The sequence below is a fragment of the Oculina patagonica genome, chromosome 7, assembly GCF_052425735.1.
Source record: "Oculina patagonica isolate OP01 chromosome 7, crgOcupat, whole genome shotgun sequence".
NCBI lineage: Eukaryota > Metazoa > Cnidaria > Anthozoa > Scleractinia > Oculinidae > Oculina > Oculina patagonica.
In genome coordinates, this window is record NC_135764.1 from 309,997 (window position 1) to 322,500 (window position 12,504).

At 39.9% G+C, this 12,504-nt stretch overlaps 1 protein-coding gene across 2 annotated transcripts in view; it reads left to right on the forward strand.

Annotated features, from left to right (window-relative positions):
• Positions 1–878: 878 nt before the first annotated feature.
• LOC144660243 (uncharacterized) overlaps positions 879–12,504 on the forward strand; it is a 35,339-nt gene continuing 23,713 nt past the window's right edge. For both annotated transcript variants that reach the window (XR_013572069.1, XM_078520843.1), the window contains exon 1: positions 879–978. The gene's annotated coding sequence lies outside the window, so the exon portion shown is untranslated. The remainder of the gene's footprint in view (positions 979–12,504) is intronic.

Consider the following 12,504-nt stretch of genomic DNA (forward strand, 5'->3'; position numbering starts at 1 on the left):
GTGAGACTTGAGAGGTCTGAAATCCAGACAGGAGGGGGGGGTCTTGTGCTTCAGGAAATCCAGGTGAGAGGGGGGGGGAGGTTAAAAAACGACCCCATCCGTCGGGGGTGTGTGGATTTTTTCTGGAATAACCCATTTAGCCCTTAAGAGGGGGGCTTGTATCTGGGGGGGGGGGGGGCTTATAATCGATCTGGGGGGGGGCTTATAATCGAATGTATTTTTTTGTTTCCAGGTAGATGGGCCTATAACCGATGGAGGCTTATACCCGGAATTTTATGATAGACTAACACCAGAGGCCAGTTAGGACATCTTGAGCGGGCGATGGTCTCGCGCCTCTTTAGCTTTTCTTCTTCTCTATGTACTAAAAAATATGTATAACCGAACATTAACATGTAGTTTGATATTTGAACATTTTTCTATTTATTCCATTCAGTAAAGGTTGATTATGATAACTCCTGCGCGCGTGATTTGCTTATTAAAAGATGGATTCCGAACAAAATCGAATCGGAGTTGAGTTTGATTGCGTTCGATTTTTGTTCGATTGCTTCGATAATCGAACTCACAGTAAAATGAATGTTCGATTTTGTTCAGTGAGGCCCTGTTAGGGTAGGTATACATGTATCCCGTCTCAATTTCAAAGCTTGTCATGTCGCAGCTAAGAATGGTCTGCATGTCGCTGTCGGAATTTTGTCATTTCTTCCAAAGACGAACGCGAGTAACAAAGCAGAAGTTCCTCAGACATTTTAATTTCTCAACCAATTAAAAAAGACGTGAGTAACCTAGGTACACAGAGCAGGAGTTTCTCTGGTATTTTAAAAAGGAAGTTAATGTCTCGACCAATTAAAAACGAGCAGGAGTTTCTTTCAAAACGGTGTTTTAAAGAAGTAACAAGTCAAACCGAACACTTCACGAGTGCTTCAAATTCGTACCAATCTAGACACGAGAATCATTTCAGTCTGTATTCAACCAACATCCAAGGTGGGTACTAAGTACAAAGAGCAGGTCGGAGTTCCTCGTGCATTTTGAAAGAGCCGTTACAATTATTTTAATTTTTTAACAGATTTTAAAACGACATGACTTAGTTTAGTACACAAGTATGGCGTTCATTACTATTCAAAACACTTTGAGGACATTTTAGACGTCTAAACACATGTTGCACGTCTAAATGGTCGTATTTCAATGTCTAATGTTACGACGTAACATTTACGACGTAATCTTATTGCATGTCTTTTTACGTCGTAATTTATCAAACATTGTCCAACGTTTCTTTGACGTCTTCTGAATGTCAACTAGACATTTCCTAGTAAAGCTCTTTGATCTCTTATGTTGTATGTAGGTTTGAAGTGTCACGACGTGAAATCCAGCGACATTTATGACATTGGCGTTAATATATATACGCCAAGTTACGACGTAAAGGTAATAAGTTAGCTTTGATGTGTCAATAATTTTACGTCGTAAAGTTACGACGTAAAGTTAATAAGTTAACTTCAATGATGCGTCAATTATTTTACGTCGTAAAGTTACGACGTAAAGTTAATAAGTTATGCGTTAATAATTTTACGTCGTAAAGTTACGACGTAAAGTAAATAAGTTAGGTTCGATGCGTCAATAATTTTACGACTTAAAGTTAATAAGTTAAGTTCAAGGCGTTAGTAATTTTTCGACGTAAAGGTAATAAGTTAAGTTTAAAATTACGATGTAAACTTAATATGTCACTCACTTTACGCCGTAAATTAAATTACGACGTGAACATAATAAGTTAATCTATGATGTGTCGATAATTGTTTTACGTCATAAGTTACGACGTAAACTCAATGAGTTTAATTAGTTAACTCTAAAGGTTTTTTTTTTATTCCAAAAACGGGAAAAAGATTATTTTAATCTGTACATTGTTTAATGATGAGAAGTATTTTCAAATAAAATACTGTTTTAATTAAAATGCCATTTATTATAATTATTAAATTTAATTTCCTAAAACTATACTCACATTAAATGTTTTACTTACTTTTATATCTAACCTTTTTTCTAACAAAATGAAACCACAGCAACCCAAGCATGGCACCCAATTTTGGAAAAAAAATCGGGGAAATTCTGTGTCCATACAGGAGTACTTATTTTGCCTGCGATTACTTGTCAATTTGGTGCCAGGCCTACCAGTTCTAGTCGCAATGAACCATTGTCTATACGTAAATGGTTGTAAGTCAACTGAAACAATATTTCAAATTGATAAAGAACTGAAACATTTTAACAACACAATTGCTCTACCATCATTTTTAGAGGAAATATTGCTTGGGCGATTTTTGTCCGTGTAGTGGCACAAGCTCGGGGGTCGAATTCGAATTAATTAATTAATTATTTACAACTATTTACAATATATGTACTTTTTGAAAACAGCTGGTTCCAGGTGTTTGGTTTTTATCAGAGTTTTTGCTCCGCTCACCTATTGTAAATTCAACCGCCAGAAACAGGCCAATTCGACGGATGAAGCGAAACATATTTTGCCGTGTTATGTTCTTTAGCCATGCGCAAGTTCAGTTTAACGAAGAAAAATAAAGAAAAATAAAATTTTAATTTCTGTCAGTCGTTCTAAAAAGGCATCAGCTTAAAAGGGGTATTTTTTGCCCCGCTGCATCTGAAACTGTCTTGCGGTTGACTAAAAAAACGTTGGGTGGCCCTAACCTAAATACTAACCCAAATGCCAACATTTACCTTCCGTAAATGGGTGGGGGGTGGTTAACGTCGAAACGTAAGGGCTTAATACCCTAAATCATTTCTTGTTAACTACCGACCAAAAAGTACGTTGGAGGCAATGTTGAGAACTGTATGCATTGGTTGTAAATTGGCGAGGGTCTTTACTGCAAATGATTAATCTGAGTTCCAAAATGGTACACTAAAAGAGAGAGTGGCTTTATCGAGAAAGGGTGAACTTTTAGAGCTTTAACGGAACTAGACTGTCCACAGCCTCTCACCGTGCGCTCATCAATCGAAAAAACACGAAAAAATAGAGGGCTGTGGACAGTCTATAACGGAACATATTTCCAATTTATGCAGATATATAATAAAGTTCAGTATCTGGCTCAGTTCTCGGCCGGGTACTAAAGTGTTTCAAAAATGAAATATACAACACAAAACTCTTTCAAAACCTTTTACAGCAAAATAATCCAGTGCAATGGTCACAGCACAATTCCCCCGTTTGGACTTGCACTTACGTGAGCAATTATGCGTTTAAAAACTAAAAAAAATATATATATACATATAAATCTTGTTAAAGTAAGCAAGTGGGCGAAAACTTGACCAAAAAAATCAGAGTTCATTATTACTGATTTATTGCTCAATGTTGAACTTTGATCCTGGAGAAATTTAAAATTCCCGCGTTTCTTATTGGTTACGAAATGCAAGTTTACGACTTAAGTCGCCGAGAACAGCGCCCCATACTGTCCCCCAAATATATCCCCCAGTTTTGCTCTATTTTAATATCTGAAAGCTAAATTGGAGTACTAATGCTCCATCGTCTCTAATGTATCGACGAAGCACTTCGTCCAGTGGCAGGAAATCTGTCCATCCCATGGGAGTGTTGGGATGGAGCCACCTGGACGCTGGAGTCCTCTTTAAGTAGACATTTCTTCCATTACGCAGTGCCACACTGTTGGAAGTTAAAACAATGGACAATAAAACATTAACAAAAGAGACAATTTCAATTGTAGGCAAAGGTAACAATTGTCAGTTAGTCTTGTTTATTCTTTTTTTACAAATTTTGTTTTGATAATCGTCTTATATGAGCAATATCAACGTATTAAGTTATTTTATTGGTTTTCTATCATAGAAACACAACACAGGAGTAATAAAAAGGCTAAAATAACCAAGAATGGTTTTTAATGATAAAGATAAGTACAAATTTCGAACTGAAAATTTGTGGAACTTTGTCAATTTTTTTCAAACCTATTTGTCTGTGACGTAGCTGGTTTAAGACCAACTAAAATTTACCTGTTTAAAAGTTTCCTTCAATCTTACCTCAAATTTACACAAGTGGGGCCGTTTGTGCCCTGGTGCCCCACGAAAACGCCCATGTTCCCGGAGGCGGACGTTGTCGGCACCAAAATAATTTCCATAGAGGAAATAAGTGGGCTTCTAACGCCCACTTCCGGGTTAGCGTTCACAGCATTCTCGAAGTCGTCAATAATCCAGTTGACAGTTTGTACTGGGGACGGTCTTAGCGTGGGCGTCACCTATAGCACCAAAAATAAAAACAGTGAACGTTTTTATCATGTACCCGTCCAATTATTTCTCTCCGTTTTTAGCTACTTAGGTAGTATTCCATTCATTAGTTCTTTAGTTAGTTAGTTAGTCAGTCAGTCAGTCACCGACAGTCAGTCAGTCAGTCAGTCACGGACAGTCAGTCAGTCAGTCAGTCAGTCGGACGGTCGGTCGGTCGGTTGGTTAGTTATTTTTCTTTAGTTACTAAATGGTAGTTAATGAGATCTTAAAAACAAACGCTGAAGCACTTTGACTTACATTATTCATGTTATTTGACCTTCTCTCTGCCATGAGGAGGTCGACATGAAGAGAGGCGTTGGTTACAAGATGGCCCTCTAGGTCTTCTCGACGTACTTTGGCTGTGCAGGCGGGAACTTCGCAATTGACAAATGCCCGCCTACACTCCATTTCAATGTGACCGTTCAGATCTTCCCTGAAATTAAACGTAGCAAAAGATCAGTTCACTGGACAACTGATAAAACTTACGATTTTACCTTTGTTTTAAGCAATACTAACAAAAACGAGTATACACCTACGTATGCCTATACCCCTATTCGTAAAATAACCTATACCCCCTATCGCACTCCACCCCTCCGTCTCTCTCTTTCTCTCCTTTTCCCTACCCTCTCTACCTACCCACCCACCCTCCACAGATACACCATATTTTTCAGTCACGATAACAATGGTAATTATATCTTCCACATACTTACCTTATAATATTCCCATCACCGCACCCAAACGGACACGGTACAGGTGACTTTCTGCAAACGTATCTTTGGTGGTGCTGCATTTCTTGGGCTGGTATCACAATCCTGCAACATTCGCAGTCTAATGATCTCCAATCACAGCTGGCTTGGTGGACCGCCAACTCCTCCCGTTTAACAATTTGGAGACATCCGGCATGCGTACACGGGACGGGTTCCTTGAGACACTGCTGCAGGTGAGTGTTTCTATTCTCTAAGGAACCCGTCCATGAGCATCCGTCCTCCCTGTTTTGGCAGAAGGCTTCAAGGGACTCTACCAGACTATCGAAGACGATTATCTTCCTCAAGTGGGAGGATTGCAATGGCAACCTTCCAACTGGGCATGTCAACCTGTGGTGAACATCCAGCCAGGTGTTGATACAGGTCAAACAAAACAAATGACCTTTCTTGCAGGCGACGGCCTCGCGTATAACATGCTGACTGAAATAAAGAAGAAAATAAATTTTTCGTGATTTAATGTCATAGGAGGTCATGTATAGGACTCCATCATTAGATGTGTTGGAGTTTTTTTTATAATTATATATATTGCGTCAGTTTGCAGCTTTCCTTTAATAATCTCAGTGTTTCTAATAATTAGTGCCAACCACAGTTTAGAAAGTGCGGGCCAAGATACACTTAGCCTGCGTAGCTGGCGGTATTGTTGGATTTTAAAGCGCCCACCAGCAAGCGGCGCAGCCGCGAGTGGCTTGCGGAGGAGGAGCACACTTGAACAGCCCTGTGTCTGAAAAAGATTAGTTTGCAATCGACATGAGTTCGCAGTTCAAAAACAATAAAATAAAACGCGAGAACTACAAGCGCCACATATTTTCTTTTTCTTTGGCAATCAATTTGATTTGATCGTTATCGTTATTGATGACAGAATTACCTCGGTTATTTTAGCCAGTATAAACACTTTACCAATGTACCAATGGCACGTCCTTCTATAGCCTGCGTTGCAGGCGTCTGTGTAGTTTAATAAAAGCGCATTTTTAAAGAGTGCGCGATCGCGAGACGGCCGCGCGAGGAAAACTCGAGGAGACTCGATTTTTTCCTCGCGTGGCCCCCTCGCGCCTTACGCGTTTCCCATACGCGCGCTCGGAACTTGTCATTCTATGGCCTCGACACTGACTCGTCCCCAGTCGTCTTCATATAGCACGCGGTAAAGGGAAAAGCAAGGGAGAAGTGAAATTTAAGCGGTGGGGAAAATTTGAGTGAGGTGGGGGAGCAGGGGACTACCCATATCCCCTTGCGCCCCCTTTCTCGTACCCATCTCTCCCTCTGCTGTATCTTTGCCGCGTGCTGTATGTCAGGCCTCGACATATGATCAAATGTCTTAAAATGCGACCCTTACCTAAGACGTCACAGAATTTTAACCCCCGGTGTGCCCCGGCAAAAGTCAGACAAACAAACGTCTCTCCATAAGAGCGATGTATGGCAAAATGGAGTTGGCGGGCACTTCGGAGGCATATTTAGCGAATCTGTTTAGCGATTTTTTCACGATACTATTGCCGAAAGGCTCAGAATTCTAGAGCAAACCTTAGCTGTGCAACGTAATAGGCTAAAACCTTGGTTTAAACCAAAAGGTTTGTAAGAAAAATGGAATGATCAATAAATGTATTGTTTTCCCTCAGTTATTGAATGGGTTATGTTTAGGACCGATTCACTGAAAGAAAACATTTATTTGTACGCGAAATGCAAGTCGTTCATACCGTTCTACTAGAACAGTGGCTCATTGTGCAACACAACAGAGGCAACCTCAAATGTTCCGACTAACTTACGCGTAGAAACGCTCACAGACGAGTCCGATTGGTCTCATTGCCTGAACGAAACCCCGGCATAGCATAATATATTTTCCCTCTATATTTCATGTGTCGAAACAGACGGCCGGCCCGGATATCAGTGCCGTCAAATTCGAGAATTTCTTGCAATCGACGTTTTTTCCAGAGCCTCAGTAAAGCAAACAATAAATATTTTTCGCAATTCTATACCCTTATCAATGACAGTGATTCGCTATCTGCCGCTTAAATTTCACCGCATCCAAGCACCCTGAATAATTTTTCAGAGGGAATGAAGGTGTCATTGCCCGATCTTCGACTAATAAGGCCATTTTCTGGATACCTTGAATTTGTTTTTCACTAACAATGCAAGAGTGGTCTCGGCATCAAATTGTGCCTTTATAGCCTTTTTTTCTTGTCAAGAATGCGTCCTTTCCATCAAAGCCTTTGGCCAAACTCGAATTGTTGTCCGACTCATGCAGGGGGTCTCATGCGGCGAAATCTAGTTTTAGTAATAGTGCGCTTCGCTTAAGACTTCTGTATCCTATGCCAGGACATGTTATTCCTAACGACATGAATGCTGTCCTGTTTATAATATACCTTATTTATAAAACAGTAGTTCCCAGGCGAATATCTAGAAATGGATAGCATAAATCGATATAATCAAATTTTCATCTTGAGCGAGTGGTACGATTGTGTATGTTGTACTCACCAGATCGGGCAAATAAAAGATTGGTCCAGGGTTGTGGTAAAAATATCAGGATTGTATCCGATTTCCATGACTCAAGCAACAACCCGTAAAAGAAAAAAGAAGAAGCGAAGAGCAAGAAAAACAGCAAGCCACGTGCAACAAAGATCAACAAAGGCGAATAACTTCACTGACTGCAGCGGATGTGATCGATATCTGAGACCACATTAACTCAGACACCCTGGTGGCGTCCTGTTAATCAGGAGAGAGGGGGTAAAACGAAATTATTGCGAGCCTTCTCAAAATGTTCTATTTATTTACAAGCTTGATATCACTGGTATGCTGAGCATAGTAGCATAGTAAACAGAAAGTATGGTAAAATATATATTGTTTTCGAGACTACACATTTCTATTTCTATAGTTTATACGTTATTGAACCCCTACGGAGTTGGGACATTTTTGGAGATATCAAGAAAACAAGTCAGCTTATTTTTAACGCAAAAACCTTTGTTTTTTCAAAGCGCATATGTTAAATTTTTGTTCCCCACGATTGCTAACTAATTAAAAAGATAAAGCATAAAAGCGTTATTGATTTTAACATGGATTATTTTGAAATTGACCCTGCTGGCTGCAACGAAAAGCGATGGAACACGTGTACAATGTAGCACGATACAGACCTGGACACCAAACACTTGTTATTGGTTACCCGATACAATACAATACAATACAACAATACAAATACAATACAATACAATAATACAATACGATAATTGCTAAAACGGAAATGTCAAACGGTATTATCTATAAAGAATGATCATAGGAATACTTTCATCCTAATTTCGGCAGAAAAATACGAATATTCAGCTTAGGTCGGAAAAGTGTAATTATATTCATAGCAGAATATAGCACACGAGGTCGTAAAAATTGACTCAGGAGATCTTCGGAAGCTGAAATTCCTGCAATTTCCTGTCAGGAGTTGATTCGCGATGAAAACTAACCCCCCCCCCCCCCCAATTTTTGATAAAGGGACCCATTGGAATCGCGAAAATGATAAAAAAATTTTCTGTCGGAATCTGCTTTTGCCAATGTTTCCTTTTTAAATAACATTTGTAATTTCTGTATATTTTTTGCTATTATCTTTCGGTTCTCGCATGTTCAATATGTTTTTTTTCTATTTTATAATGTGTGACAGTTTAGCGATTGTGTTTTTTAGTCACGTAAGACACGTAAACACAACCGGGCCTTATCGCAACGCCAAAGCACTGTCACGATGATGGGGAAAAAGTTTTTTTTGTTAGATTTCTGTATTGAAATCTAACAGAATTATGTAGAAGTGTTTTTCGCTTGGGCAACAGCGACCTGTGTAGAAGACGGTTTGCTTCATAGTTCAGTTGATAAAGTATTTACCACAGAGATCACAGTTAATGGATCGAGGATCTATTTATCTATATACCTGGATTTCATACAGCTTTTAATTTAATTTGAGCTCAACGTTTCGGCCTTCGGGCCTTCTTCAGGAGCTTACATTGAGTTGGTTTGTGATTGCGCCATTAACCGGCGGAATAACAAATTGAAATTCAGAAGTAAAGTCAGGATTTAAGGAGAGCATAGTTTGAGTGACCTGTAACATTTCACCGCAATTTTCTATCTATCTATCTATCTATCTATCTATCTATCTATCTATCTATCTATCTATCTATCTATCTATCTATCTATCTATCTATCTATCTATCTATCTATCTATCTATCTATCTATCTATTTATCTATCTCTATCTGTCTGTCTGTCTGTCTATCTATCTATTTATCTATCTCTATCTGTCTGTCTGTCTGTCTGTCTGTCTGTCTGTCTGTCTGTCTGTCTGTCTGTCTGTCTATCTATCTATCTATCACAGAGAGCACAGTTAATGTATCGAGGTCGTAAAAATTGACTCGGGAGATCTACGGAAGCTGAAATTCCTGCAATTTCCTGCCAGGAGTTGATTCGCGAGGAAAATTAAACTGTTATACTCAATTGTGTTCTGACAAGAGCGAATTTTGAAATGTCTTTCTCAAATTAAAGATAGTAAGTTTTAAAGTTTAGTTTTCACATTTCTACTCTCTTCTAGCAGTTCTACTTCTAGCTGTTTTTCAGCTGCATAAAATATAACTATAAGAAAAGGAAATATTCTTAAGAACTAAAAAATCAGTCAAATCATATTGTTTATGGTATACTCTCTGGCCGCGAGGTAAAGGGTTATTCCGTGATTCGAGCACGGTTGTAGCGAACTTATAATTTCGTCCAAACGAGCCAGCTGAGTTTCTGTGAGGGGACACGTGACTTGAGTTATTTGAACATCGTTGTTCGAGCGCATTTCCGGAGTCGGACCATCTCCATCGATGCCGTAATGTGTTTCGTCGATCTGGTTTGTATCGAACACATCTCTAACGGCTACGTCACTTGAGCCGAAACGCTCAAGCATTCCTCTAATGAAGAGTTGGTGTGGTGTGAAATTACCAGCGGAACCAAGCCTGTGGTTATTCCACGAGCGCTTGAAAACTTGGAGCGAGCGGTTGATTATAGGAGTGTAAACATAATGTAAACAAAACATGTCGGTGTCGTTGTTTGGATCTAAAAGTGCGCGGTCTTCCAAGAAATAAAATAAGTTATAATACAAGGCACCAACACAACGAAAATAATCGCGCCATAAGCGTTCAATTCGTTGGTTGTGCACAGAGCTGCCCGTGATGTGACTTCCTCTTCCCATTCCTCGATGCGTGACCATAAGCCTCGCCACTTCAACGTTTTCCATCCCCTTATCAGATCTTACACGGGATGGCCATCCGAATTCTGCCGTGGCAGATAAAAAATTGGCAGCGACTGTAGAAGCGCGATTATTTGTGGCACAGGCGAGAAAAACACACAAACGTGAAAATCCGTCGATTCCTCCATGGATGACAAGTTTCCACCGAATAAGCTTGTGGTTTCCGTCCACATGCCACAAGGAGTTCGGACTGGGGACTCGATACTCCCTTCTCTGAACGACATGGCTTAAACGTGCACGAACGTTTAAGCCATCCACGCGGTGTAATGATGCCCGGATCCTCTCTCGCTGGACATGAATCCCATGGCTCTCGAGCTCGCCCTGAACCAGCCTGATTCCACTGAAAGGTTGTCTTTGCACGACATCTCTCACAACATCGTCCAGTTGACTGTCGTCCATTTCAGTAAACCTCTGCTGCGTTGCGTCGCCCAATCCAAGGGACGTCCGGTGGCGGTTAAGGGTGCTGATAGAGACTCCGAGTAATTCTGCAATGTCGACCCACTTGAAGGAAAATTCCCTCAAATATGTGATTTGCTCGCGGGTGATGATGTATCGGGGGCGTCCAATGTTGCCTTCCTCCCTTGCACAGCGATACGGCAAAGAGTCAAGGAATCTCCTCTTTTCCGAGATCCTCAGAAGTAGAGCCTCTAAAGATTCTTTTAAATGTTGTAACTGGTCATTGAATTGAGATATAGCGTCGTTAGCGGTTTGGCCTGAATCACTGATTATAGAATTTATCCACCGCACTCTACTGATCGCCTGCTCTACCCGCGAGCTATATCTTTCCAACACGTCTAGATCGGACTGGCTCGTAAGAAACCTGCTGACTTCTTCTTCTAAGCTAGTTAAGCCCACAAGAAACTCTCGAATAATTTCGGACATGTTTGTCTGGGGGAGGTCGGTCCTGAGCATTAAATCATTAACAAAAAGAACAATGACGCACGTAAGCAATCAAATATGGTCCAATCTCTGCCCCCCTCGGGACTTTGAATAGTGCATTAGCCGCTTTAAGGTCGCGCAGGACCCTTGCTCATTATATATTCATTAGCCAATTTCTTGTTGGAGTGTTGTCTTGTAAAGCTTTAATTCACTACATTTTGAATATCGATTCCTCTAAAATTTAATAAGGATACTCAGGGATGATGGAATTACATCATGATTGTCCTTTTACTGAGAGATGACCGTTGTCTGTGATGTTACAAGCCCTTAAAAGTTTAACTGAAGATAATGCGATTTTGTGTCCAAGTTTTCAGCTAGCACAGCGCACCAAATTAAATGATTATATAGCCAAGTGATAAATCGTAACTTCTTTTGTGTTCCCACTAGAATGAAATTTTCGATTTCAAAAACTGCTACAAGTTAATGGCTTCTAAGAGAGTAAAAATGTGAAATCTAAACTTTGAAACATGCTCTCTTCATTTTGAGAAGGAAATTTAAAAATCCGCTCTAGCCAGAACACAATAGAGTACACCAAGTTTATGTTCCTCGCGAATCAACTCTTGAAATTCTATATCGGCGGAGAAAACTTGGACACAAAATTGCAGGTTTTGAGGCTTCCGAAGACCTTCCGAGTCGATGTTTACAACAACGTGTGCTTTATTTAAAGCTGTGAATCTAATTATGATAATTCGCTATGTTCCAGCGTACGGGATGCGAGGCTGAGAACAATACCGTGTAATTACTTGTACAAAGAACTCTGAGAAAAAAAAATTTTCATGAATATTTCGTTTGTTGTCGGCTTCAGTCGTCGCAGTTCGTGCATACTCTTTAAATAAATACATACATAATGATTGCAAGGGTCCTGCGCGACCTTAATAGAGGGTCTGGATTTTATTGATGGTTGAAATTTTGGCTTTTTCACGGCTAACGGTTATAATTTATTTCCATTACGGTTAACAGAAGTTAAATATTAGTTTCCATTGTTATTAAAAGTTTAAAATTAAATTACATTATTGAAAAACATATTTTAGATCATAGGATCTAGGACCATTCTGGGACGCTGAAGTGATCTAGTCTTAATTACTGACCGATTTTTTATGTAAAAATATTGAAGGTCTGATACCAGGATTTATTCAAGATTCATTTTTATCCGTCGAAGACAGCAGTCTGGCTGTCGAAAGCCCGGGGGGGGGGGGTACTCCATATAATGGCCTATACGGGGAGGCTCCGCCCGAAAGGGGTACCTTTTTCAGGCTTCAGGTATATAAAAGGGTAGGGATTTCACAAGTTTTGGTATACGAAA